This window comes from Microtus pennsylvanicus (assembly GCF_037038515.1).
Source record: "Microtus pennsylvanicus isolate mMicPen1 chromosome Y unlocalized genomic scaffold, mMicPen1.hap1 SUPER_Y_unloc_3, whole genome shotgun sequence".
Taxonomy (NCBI): domain Eukaryota; kingdom Metazoa; phylum Chordata; class Mammalia; order Rodentia; family Cricetidae; genus Microtus; species Microtus pennsylvanicus.
In genome coordinates, this window is record NW_027460881.1 from 6,243,291 (window position 1) to 6,254,879 (window position 11,589).

General features: G+C 41.9%; 1 non-coding gene across 1 annotated transcript; it reads right to left on the reverse strand.

Annotated features, from left to right (window-relative positions):
* Positions 1 to 10,855: 10,855 nt before the first annotated feature.
* Trnak-cuu (transfer RNA lysine (anticodon CUU)) lies at positions 10,856 to 10,928 on the reverse strand. Its single transcript has one exon. It is a non-coding gene; the product is annotated as a tRNA-Lys (tRNA).
* Between the last annotated feature and the right edge of the window lie 661 nt (positions 10,929 to 11,589).

Consider the following 11,589-nt stretch of genomic DNA (forward strand, 5'->3'; position numbering starts at 1 on the left):
AGAGTGTAAACTATCTAAGAAAGGAGAAATAACTGGAGGAATCCCCCAGGAGTTAGGCTCAGTGTCCCAGGAATTACGCCCAAGGAAAGTCAATGAACTCAGTGATGGAAGATAAAACCAAGCCTAAATAAAACCCTAAATCATTTAGGTGGAACATGAGATACTCTTACAACAGTTACAAGAGGTCTAAAATGCCTGGACTGGAACATAAGGGGAACACAATGACGTGGAGCTGAGAGTGCATGGCAAAACTGATTGGATCTGGGAAAAATTATGTAAGCATACCAAGGAAACCACCAGTGGGACAAAACCCTAAGAAATCTGTATGACAACATATCATGTTGAACATAATGAGATTTATAGACAAAGGAAAGATCTTAATTATGTCACTGTCACACAGGTGATGATGAACCAGTTCCATCGTAGAGTGACTCCCTGCTGTGTTTAAGATAACCTGTCAATTCTGTCTAGTCAGTTACAAGGAAATTTGCATTAATTGCACAGATTAACTATCAGCATCATTTACTGCACAATCAAAAGCAAGGCAAAGAAATCATAGACATGTTGTTGAATGCTGATGATGTTATTGGGAGTTTTGATGGGTTTTTTTCTTAAAGGGAAATCATCGGTGACTCTCATGCATGAAGCAGATCCTTTCTCTGTGATGGTTCCTGAATAGCCACTGAGATACCAGCCCATTGAGTTGTGGTCTCTCTCTCTTTTAAAAATCAACTTCTACCTTCAGCTTGATCTCTTGCTTGAGCTTCCCTTCCGGCTACTAGGCTCCTTTTCTGATCCTGCAGAGGGCTTTTGTAAGGGATTGTGATCTCTAAGTTTTTCCCCTTTCAAGAACTAATCATTCTATTAATCACAATTCTAAACTGCTGTGGGAGTTTGTTTGTGACTTATGCCTTCACATGTGATACAAGCGACCTGTGTGTATAGGGTCTTCTCTCTGTTCATGTGGGGAAGGCATGGCAGCAGGAGTAGATGGCTGCTCATTCTCTGTAAGGAAATCAGTAAACAGTGGGGACCAAGTACAAGGATGTCCTGAAATATTAAGTCTTGTCCTTTCAAGGCCCCAAAGCCTCCAGCTAGTTTCAGGGTCACGACAATCTCTGAAACCCACCGAGCATGAAGTATTCAGAACCAGAAGCCTGTGTGTGCCATATAATGTATTCATCGTGAGTACACCAATCTGTTTTTTTTTTAATGCTACATCATTTTTTCCCATCAGAACGATCTATATTACCAATAAACCAAATTTGCTGCATCTTTGGTGTCCTAGAATTGCTTTAAATTGTTGCTGGGACAGTCTTACAAACCTTCCTGTGCTGTTATGAGACCTTAAGGGGACAGCACTTATTTCAGAAATCAAAGGCAGTTGGGTTCAATCCTATGGTTAGCTGTTAGCTAGACACTGGAAGGATAGATTTGACTAAGAAAGGGAGGCAGCATACATGGAGGCAGGTAACCTTTCCTTTGCAAAATGACCCATTTTGAGGCCTTACTTCAGGCTCTTCTCTTCTCCTAATCTTGGTTTCTTTATTAGTTTAGGAGAAGAATTAAAACTCCATTTACAGTATCTGTGAACCTGAATGAGTTAAGTATGTGTGACCAACTTGATGTCTGCCTGTCTGTCAACAGGGCCAGAGTTCAGGGGCATCTGATGCATAGCACAGGGATGTCAGCCATCAATCTCTGGTCCACCTAACTCTACAGCATTAGAGTTGTCATGGTTGCTCATCTGATCTTCCTCATATGATCTCCATCCACAGAGATGTCAGAAAAATCCTCCCCTGAGAGTGCAAGTTCTTTACAAATGAAAGATTATACAACAGAAGACACATGGGAGATTTATATGGGCAAGCTGTTGAAAGGATAAAGTGACAGAAGAAGTGTTTTGATTAATTAAAGAAAGAATCCGCTTCAGCTGATAGGTTAGAACATAGGTAGGTGGAGTAAACAAAATAGAATGCCGGCAGGAGGAGGTAGTGAGCTCAGAGAAGCCATGCTGCCCTCTCCCCGGCAGATGCCATAGCTCTGCTCTCTGAGGCAGATGTCGATGCAGCCAGCCACCATGTCACACATGCTGAATTTTTCCTGGTAAGTGCACCTCATTATACTACACTGATTATTAGAAATGGGTTAAAATGCTGAATCTAATGTGCCAGCAGTGTTTAAAAGAATACAGTTTTTATGTATTTATTTAAGGCATAACTTTCATGCGGCCGTGGGTCTGGGGACACAGCCTCGCTGCTCAAATAACTACAGAATGGCTTGCAGCCTTGTGGACAACTGAATCCACTGAAAGCCTGAGAAAGCTTGGGAAAGAGTAAAGCATGTTTTCTTGGTAGCAGCGATTTCTCGATCTGCTCTGCTTGCTAGAAGAAAGCAAGGGCTCTCATCTAAAAGAGGCTTGCTGACTCAGCTTCAGCTGCAAAACCCTGCAGCCCTTAAGAGGTCCTGCCACAAAACATTTAAATGGTGTTGATAAAAGCCAACAGAATGCTTGTATGTTTTCAGCAGTAGCAGGAAAAAAAAACTGTGTTGTTTTAAAATGCCGGCTTTCTGGGCCATCCTGCCTGGGCAAACTCTGACTATTTGAGGAAGGAGGGCCAGCTACAGAAAGAGGGCTTGAGTGTTGTCTGTTGCAGCCTCTTTGATGGCAAGGACCTTGAAACACTGTAGACTTGTGGCACTGAATGCGGCTCTGTTCGGTACCTCAGCCACAAGGTTGGAATGGCAGAAAGCTAAGGAATGGGCTACATCTGGCCAGCAAAGCCACGGCTTTAGTCCTACTGAGATTGCTTGGTAAATGAAAGACTCATGTGGTCAGAAAAACAGAGAGAGAAATAGAGTAAAGAGAGATTCAAAGACAAAGAAAATTTTTAAATGATTTACAGTGTGTTAAAAATATGTGCAGGCTAAAATTTGAAGTTCTTAAAGTTAAAAAAAGGAAGAGAGTTGTTGGGTGTGGTCGTACACACCTGTAAACCCAACACATGGGAGGCAGAGGGAGGTTTGACCTCTGTACCTTCAAGGTGAGGTAGCACACGCCTTTAATCCCAGTGCCTTGAAGGCAGAGACAAACAGATAATTGTGAGTTCAAAGTGTAGTAGCATACACCTTTAATCACAATGCCTGAAAGGCAGAGAGAGGCAGATCTCTGAGACTACAAGGACAGACAGGTATACAGAGTTATTCCAGGTCAAAGATACAGAGAACCTGTCTCAAAAGGCAAAAAATAAAAAGGAAAAATAAACAAAATAGAGGTTAAATTGAAGCGCACAAAGATGGAAAATTCACAGCGAATTTTGATATTGTATGCTATTATGCTCTTTTTGAATCATGTGAATATTGAGGCAGTAGCAATAGCTGTTAAAAGATGTTTCTTTATAAAGGCTGCTGAAATAATCCAACATAGATATTTTGAAAATGCCTTGACTTTGAAATTTGGATCTAAGGACATGATGCTTTGGAAAGGAGTTCCTATTTTGTTTTCACAGAGGGTGATAGTCTGTGGATGCCTCTATACTAATATGGTAGGATGGACCACGCCCTACTTAAAGGTTGCTGTGAACACCTTTAAAAAATTGCTTCGCTCAACTGCCAACTGAGATAAATCAATAATGATGCCACCATTCAGCAGGAAGCATTTTGGAGAGAAAAAACTGCACCCACGTTCCCAAATATGGCTTATGAACGTTCTTTTACATTTAAAGTGGGATGTGATATAGATATGAATATTTGCATTAGTATAGATTTTGCTTTACTGATAGAGATTTTAGGTCAATTTTGTTACATGTATATGCATTTTTGATCTTAATTAAGGTATTGTGATTGTGTAGTTCATTTAAAAATATAATGTATATAGGTTATTAATGGATAATCATTAATAATAGTCAAGTTTGTAGTCATGTTAGTTAGATTTTCTAGCTACATATATATATATATATATATATATATATTTCAGTTAGATAGGCATTATTCATATCTCTCTAGACTACAAAATAGGGTATTTAATGTTTTAGTACCTTAGGGTTTTTCATGACAGTGAGACACTCTACTCTTGGCAGCACATATCTACTTCTGGAAGAAGATGGGCATCAAAAAGGATCCTTATGGAGTTTGATAGCCATTTGGGGAAGAAACTGCTCTTGCCTGGATTGTTGCATAAACTGTACACAGAAAACACTCAGAGAGAGGACTACTGAACTTGCCTAAAGGCGAGATGATCTTTTCGTGTTCCTGATTCAGGAAAGTGTCAGCAAAACATTCTTCAAGACAAGCAGATAGTGACTGCCTTTGAAATTTCCTGCTTCATGGAAATGTCTGCTGGAAACTATGGGCCTGTAGGTTGAGGATGGTAACACCAACGGTACAGAGGAACTTTCGGTGACTGTCCAGGCAGCGAGATGTCTCTGTCATTTCTAGAGTTTGAAAATGGCTTACTTTTTGTTTGCTTAGGTAATACTGTATTATTCTGGAGTCTCTGATGGAGTTGAAGAATAGATAGATAGCTATAGTTTTCCATTGTTATGATAAAAGGTAAAATAGATATAAATATTGTAACTGTAATTCTTGCTTGATAACTGTTTTGTTATATGTAATTTTGCTATGTTAAAGTTAAAGATTCCGTTCTTGTTTAAACAGAAATAGGAGTAATGATGGAGTATAGGTCATTGGTTAATTAAATAAAGAAACTGTTTGGCCTGAAAGGTTAAAACATAGGTGGGTGGAATAAACATAAGAGAATGCTGGGAGGAATAGGAATTGAGCTTAGAGATGCCATGCACCTCTCCCATGGGCAGAAATGGTAGCTCTGCACTCTGAGGCAGATGGCGATACAGCCAGCCACCAGGTCAGACATGCTAAATCTTTCCTTCTAAGCGCACCTCGTGCTGCAACATACATTATTAGACATGGGTTAAGAGGGTGAAAATAATGGGGCAGGCAGTGTTGAAATGAATAGTTTTGTGTTGTTATTTCGGAGCATAACCTTACAAGGCGGCCCCATGGGGATGCAGCCCTGCTGCTCAAATTTCTACAATCAAGGGGGACATGGAAGAAGGGAAGAAAGAAGAGAGAGAGACAAGGAAGAATGGATGAATTAAATCATTCATTGTAAAAATGAGTGAACCAATGAATGAGGAGACCTAGTATGTAAAAATGTGCTGCATTCACTCAGAGAGACAGGTCAAATTAAGGATTGACAAGGTTTTCCACTAAGGAGGAGGCTTATTCCATTTTACCTTCTTTTTTCTCCAGGCCCACCCACAAGAGTGATGATGAGGACAGGGAGAAGAAGAGGAGAGGGTGTACCAGAATTCCCTGGTACAATATCTCACCCAAATTGTAGCCAAATCACCTGACCTGGGACAGCTGATCTACATGCTGGACCCTAACTCCGAATTTGACAACCCTAACATTTTAACCAAGTTTGTGAAGATGAAGGAACCAAAAATAGCCCAGTTACAGGACGGCAGGTTCCTTACAGGATGGGAGTCAGACATCAGTACCATACTGGTATTTGGCAGTTTGATGGGTGTGTGGGGTCTTTGCCAGACTCCACCTAGCATCATGGATTCCCTACTTTACTGATATTATGGAGTTCTGTGCATTCATCATATGTGTGCATGTCACACACTAGTGGGCATCATATGTACATGTTTATCCTGTGTGTGGGTGAGTGTGTTCATGAGTTTTATAGCCCAAGTCCTACAGAACATGATCAATGAAAGGGAACACTGTTTTCCAGATATGGCAGGGCAATTATTTAAATGAACTGACAAGGGTTGGATGGCATGGATAAGACCTATGAGAGTTCAAGGCATACCGAATCCAGGCATGACAAAGTAGGTGGCAGACAGAATTCTGTCAAAACTAAGTAGGTAGCTTGATGTCCAACTTACTGGAGAAGAGCAACTGAGCGGAGACACTTTTCACTAAGCAACATGCTCTAGTGGAGATCAAACATCCTTTGACTTACAGCCAGTACGAATTAAACCATTCATCAAATGAAACCTAATTTTCTCTGATTTTGAGTATACATTTGTGTCCCTTCCTGATTAATCTACTCTTTATCCTCTTAAGTCCCAATACCTCACGCTGATAGCGGTCACATCTTTCCATTTGACATGGTTTTCCCTCAAGCTTCATACCGCCCCGAGATCATACAACTTTTTGTCCCCTCTCCACTGCTTCCTTGACAGCCATCTTGTCTTTTACCACACCACGCATCCCCAGTCCTTTACTCTCCAAGGGGAAAAGACCATAAATCCTGCTTTGTTTTAAGGCATGTATTTCTGTGATGCCCCATCCACCAAACACAATCCATCATTGACCAAATAACACAACATGTTAACAAATTTTTATTCTTTGAGAAAGAATAATCCATTGGAAAAGATACCAGGATTCATAGAAGACCTGAGGTATCTCTGAAAACACACATTCCCAAGGAGAGAATTAAGTCTGCCCCTCAAATTTTGAGAATTTCACTTTAACAGATCTTCACCAAATCATAGACATAGATATGGAAGTCATTATCAAACTTGATGAAATACACAGAAGGTTTGTTGGGAACTTGGCAAATAATTTTACCTATCTCTTGGGTTCCATCTTTTTTGTTGTAATGCACTCTTTTGCCCTCCAAGGAATCCCTGCCTAATTCCAAAGTCACCTCTCCTGGAGGACATTCAGGCGTGATGTGGAGGTTGCCTTCAATGGAATCATCATGATGGTGGTAAAGGTACAGGACCGGATCATTCTCGTTGACAATGTAGAAACAGGTCGTTATGGTCTGCACCTCATCTGGGACCACGCCACTCCACTCTTCCTTAGAGCCTGGCATGATGTGGAGGTTGCCTTCCAGGTAGTCATCCAGGAGGTGGTAAATGTACAAGACCGGATCTTTCTTGTAGGTAATATAAAACCAGGTCTTCATGATTGGCACCTCTTCTAGGACCATCCCGTTCCAGTCATTCTTAGAGCCATTTGTGCCCATGAATGTATGTTTCACTGCTCTGCCAACTATGGTGTTTGAGAGATGAGTGTCTGTCACCTGAGGAAATGGCACATTATTAGGCAGGATCTTCAGGTTTAAAATCCTTTCATCACTATGAAGCTCCAAGCCATAGACACAATCAATCCCATCATATTTCAACAAATAGAGAGAGGGATATGTTGGCAGTTGATCTAGAATGATGGCTTTCCAATGGGTGACTGGTTCATTGGCTTCCTTCCAGCCATGAGAAATTCTGCGGCCAACAATATTCTCCAGGGCCTCAAAAGGCTTACTAAGTTTTTGCTTCTGGAGCGATGGCCCATTCTTCTTCTGGAGATGTGGCATGCAACTCATACTAAGAGGCATCTTCATCATGGTGGGAGACTTTCTGAGATAGGCCACAGCACTCCTGTTCCTCTGTCTCTTGGCTCTGTTTCTGTGCTTGGGCTTCATAGCTGCCAATCTCTGCATAGGAAGAACTCTTCAGTTTAAATCAGACACAAAGTGGTTTCCTCCACCATAAGTGCCTGCAAGGATAAGAAGGTGAGGATGTGAGGTCAAGGCTCTTTTTAGGAATAACTTTGGAGCAGGTGAAAAAGGCAGGGATGAATAGATTTGGATACCTAAATGTAATATGTTCTTAAGAAATTAATAGGAAAATTATCAAACTCTTGTCTACAGCTCAGTATATGTGTATCAGAGACATATTCCTGCTGCAAAATGCAATTGACCTCTACTGAGAAACCTACTTCCTGACTTACTATATCAATGAGAGAGGAAGCTATGCCTATACCTAAAGTGAGAAAGAAATATCTGAACAGATGGCAAAGAATTCAAAGAACAGCCACTCCTCTCCTTACCACTCAAGCTACTGGTTAGTTGGCTGATCTATAACCACCTGCCCAAGGTCATGGCACTCCAGTCCACTGGCTCTCTCTATTGTGTCTCCTGATCCAGATGCAGGTTGATTACATAAAGATATTCTGTATCTTCATTAGAGAAGTGAGTACTGTGAGTCAAACTGCCAAAAGAAAGAAACATTAATCTGTGCAACAGCACCTATTAGAAATAATTATCTTTTAAAACACATATGGACAAAGAGGATCTTTGCCATTTAAGTGGACTGAGGAATTGGACATTTTTAGCAAAGATAGAGTGGGGAGAATACCTGACATTAATCGTCCCCCAGCTATCAAATATAGGAGCTGTTAACGACATAAATTTTGGACCCAGAGCAGATTTGAAAGAAACCTTTCTTTCACTACAGTGGTCCTAGTTGCTTCCTAAACATATTTACCAAAAGAAAATATCTTGGCTCTCTAGATTCCAACTTCTGGAAATTCGGTTGAACAGTTGTGGAGCCCAAGAGCTGAACTGACCTCCTCAGCCACCGTGAAGATAGTAAGCCCACCTTCACAGAAGACTAGTGCTTCATGTGGAACAGAGTTGCCACCCCCAACCAAAGCTTTGTGACATCATCAAGGCTCTACTTATGTCATAAAACTCCTCCTAGCCAGGTTTCTTCCCTACTAACCCCCAGAAATATCCAGCATACAGGTCCTAAAATGCTGCTCATACAGCCCCATGAAGACCCAAAATAAAAACCCCAATCTTCTTCCCAATTACTTGAGTCATATTTTCCAAGTAACAAAACGCCTTTATGTGTTTTTTTTTTCTGTAAAATAATTTTTGGTTTGAGTCAACAACTCACATGAATGTTTTTTTTTCCTAGCTCCAATGTCCTGATTGGTTATTTTCTATTGATTTTTCCATTACTTCATAATAATAATTATCAAAATTTCCACTTCTCTTCCTCCTCCCACATTCTTCTAGCTCTGCAAATAAACCTCTCCACTCAAACACCAGTCCAAATAGAGGGCAGGGTACTTTGAGCTGTGGGAAGTCCAAGCCCCCCTTTATCCATCTAGATTTAGCAAGGTATGCATCCACAAATAATATGATCACAAAAAGCCAGTGTATGATATGCAGACAATTGCAAGTGCCATTATCTTTGGCTTCTCCGTCTGCCCCAATTGTCAGCCACATTCAGAGCTTCCAGTTTGATCCCATGTTCTTTCATTCCCAGGTCACTGGATTAGTTGAAATCCCCTTAGTTCAGGCACAGTGTCTCATAGTGTGGACCAAGCCCTTATATTCCTGACATCCTTGCTCTTTTTCTCCATCCATCTGCTCTTCCACTGGAGCTTGGAAGCTCCATCTAGTTTTCTGATTTTGACCCTGACTTGATCTCCATCATTTGCCAAACAAAAGTTCCATGGTGGTTTTCAAGATAGTCAGTCATCAGTCTGACTATGGGACAAGGCACACATAGTTCCTAGGGATATGTCACAGTGCGGTCAACTTCTCCTCCCTGCTTAAGTACCTAGAGAGGGTCACCCTATGGCCTTCTGAGAACCATTCGAGAGATATTGATCTTGACATCCCCAGAATGGCCCCATTAATTGAGATAACATTAGTGTATGTGCATTAACTTGTGTGTGTTTGTGTGGGTGTATTTAAATCACAATAACAAATGGATTGTAATATTGAAGTTTCTTCTCATCTTGAGAAGAATATTTGCTACAGAAACACTCTCACAGTAATAGTGAGAGTGTAAACTATCTAAGAAAGGAGAAATAACTGGAGGAATCCCCCAGGAGTTAGGCTCAGTGTCCCAGGAATTACGCCCAAGGAAAGTCAATGAACTCAGTGATGGAAGATAAAACCCAGCCTAAATAAAACCCTAAATCATTTAGGTGGAACATGAGATACTCTTACAACAGTTACAAGAGGTCTAAAATGCCTGGACTGGAACATAAGGGGAACACAATGACGTGGAGCTGAGAGTGCATGGCAAAACTGATTGGATCTGGCAAAAATTATGTAAGCATACCAAGGAAACCACCAGTGGGACAAAACCCTAAGAAATCTGTATGACAACATATCATGTTGAACATAATGAGATTTATAGACAAAGGAAAGATCTTAATTATGTCACTGTCACACAGGTGATGATGAACCAGTTCCATCGTAGAGTGACTCCCTGCTGTGTTTAAGATAACCTGTCAATTCTGTCTAGTCAGTTACAAGGAAATTTGCATTAATTGCACAGATTAACTATCAGCATCATTTACTGCACAATCAAAGGCAAGGCAAAGAAATCATAGACATGTTGTTGAATGCTGATGATGTTATTGGGAGTTTTGATGGGTTTTTTTCTTAAAGGGTGACTCTCATCGGTGACTCTCATGCATGAAGCAGATCCTTTCTCTGTGATGTTTCCTGAATAGCCACTGAGATACCAGCCCATTGAGTTGTGGTCTCTCTCTCTTTTAAAAAGCAACTTCTACCTTCAGCTTGATCCCTTGCTTTAGCTTCCCTTCCTGCTACTAGGCTCCTTTTCTGATCCTGCAGAGGGCTTATGTAAGGTGAGGTGGGAGTGTCATATATCAATCTGTTGATTTCATTGGCTAAGCAATAACGGAACTGCCTCGGCCCATTTCATTGGTTAGAAGATAGGTGGGAGGAGTAGACAGAACAGAATGCCAGGAGGAAGAGGAAGTGAGGTCAGACTCCGCAGCTCTGCTCTCCGGAGCAGACGCAGGAGAGACGCCATGCTACCTGCTCCAGGGAAGACGCACGCTATGAAGCTCCAACCCAGGATGGACTTAGGCTAGAATCTTCCCGGTAAGCGCACCTAGGGGCGCTACACAGATGATTAGAAATGGGCCAGAGCAGTGTTTAAAAGAATACCGTGTCCGTGTAATTATTTGGGGCATAAGCTAGCCGAGCCAGGCGGCTGGGCATTTGGGGAAGCAACCCTGCCGCTGTCCATATTACTACAAATGGCGCCCAACGTGGGGCTCGAACCCACGACCCTGGGATTAAGAGTCCCATGCTCTACCGACTGAGCTAGCCGGGCCAGGCGGCTGGGGATTTGGGGACGCAACCCTGCCGCCGTCCATATTACTACAAATGACGCCCAGACGTGTGGCTAACTGAGTCCACAGAAAGCCTGAGAAAGCTTAGAAAAGAATAGAGTAAAGCATGTTTCTTACGGCAATTTCTTGGGTCTGCTCTACTTGCTAGAGGCAAGCAAGCACCTCATCTAAGAGAGGCTTCCTGACTCAGCTTCAGCTGCAAAGCCTGCAGCTCATTAAGAGGTCCTGCCACGAAACACTTAAACAGTGTTGACGAAAAGCTGAACGCATGTTTTTCGGTTTTCAGCCGTAGCAGGAAAAAAGCTGCGCTGTTTAAAAATGCCGGCTTTCTGGGCCATCCTGCCAGGGCAAACTCTGACTGTTTGAGGCAGGAGGGCCAGCTACCGAGAGAGGATTTGAGTGTTGTCTGTTGTAGCTTGCTGGCTGGCAGGGACCTTGAACCGCCATAGAGGTGTGGCTATAAACATGGCTGCAGCCTGTATATCTGCCATGAGGCTGGAAAGCTAAGGAATGGACTGGATCTAGCTGGCAAAGCCATGCCTTTAGTCCTACTGAGATTGCTTGGCAAATTAAAGACTCACGTGGTCAGAAAAAAAGAGATATACAGTTAAAGAGAGATTCAAAGACAGAGAAAATTTCTGA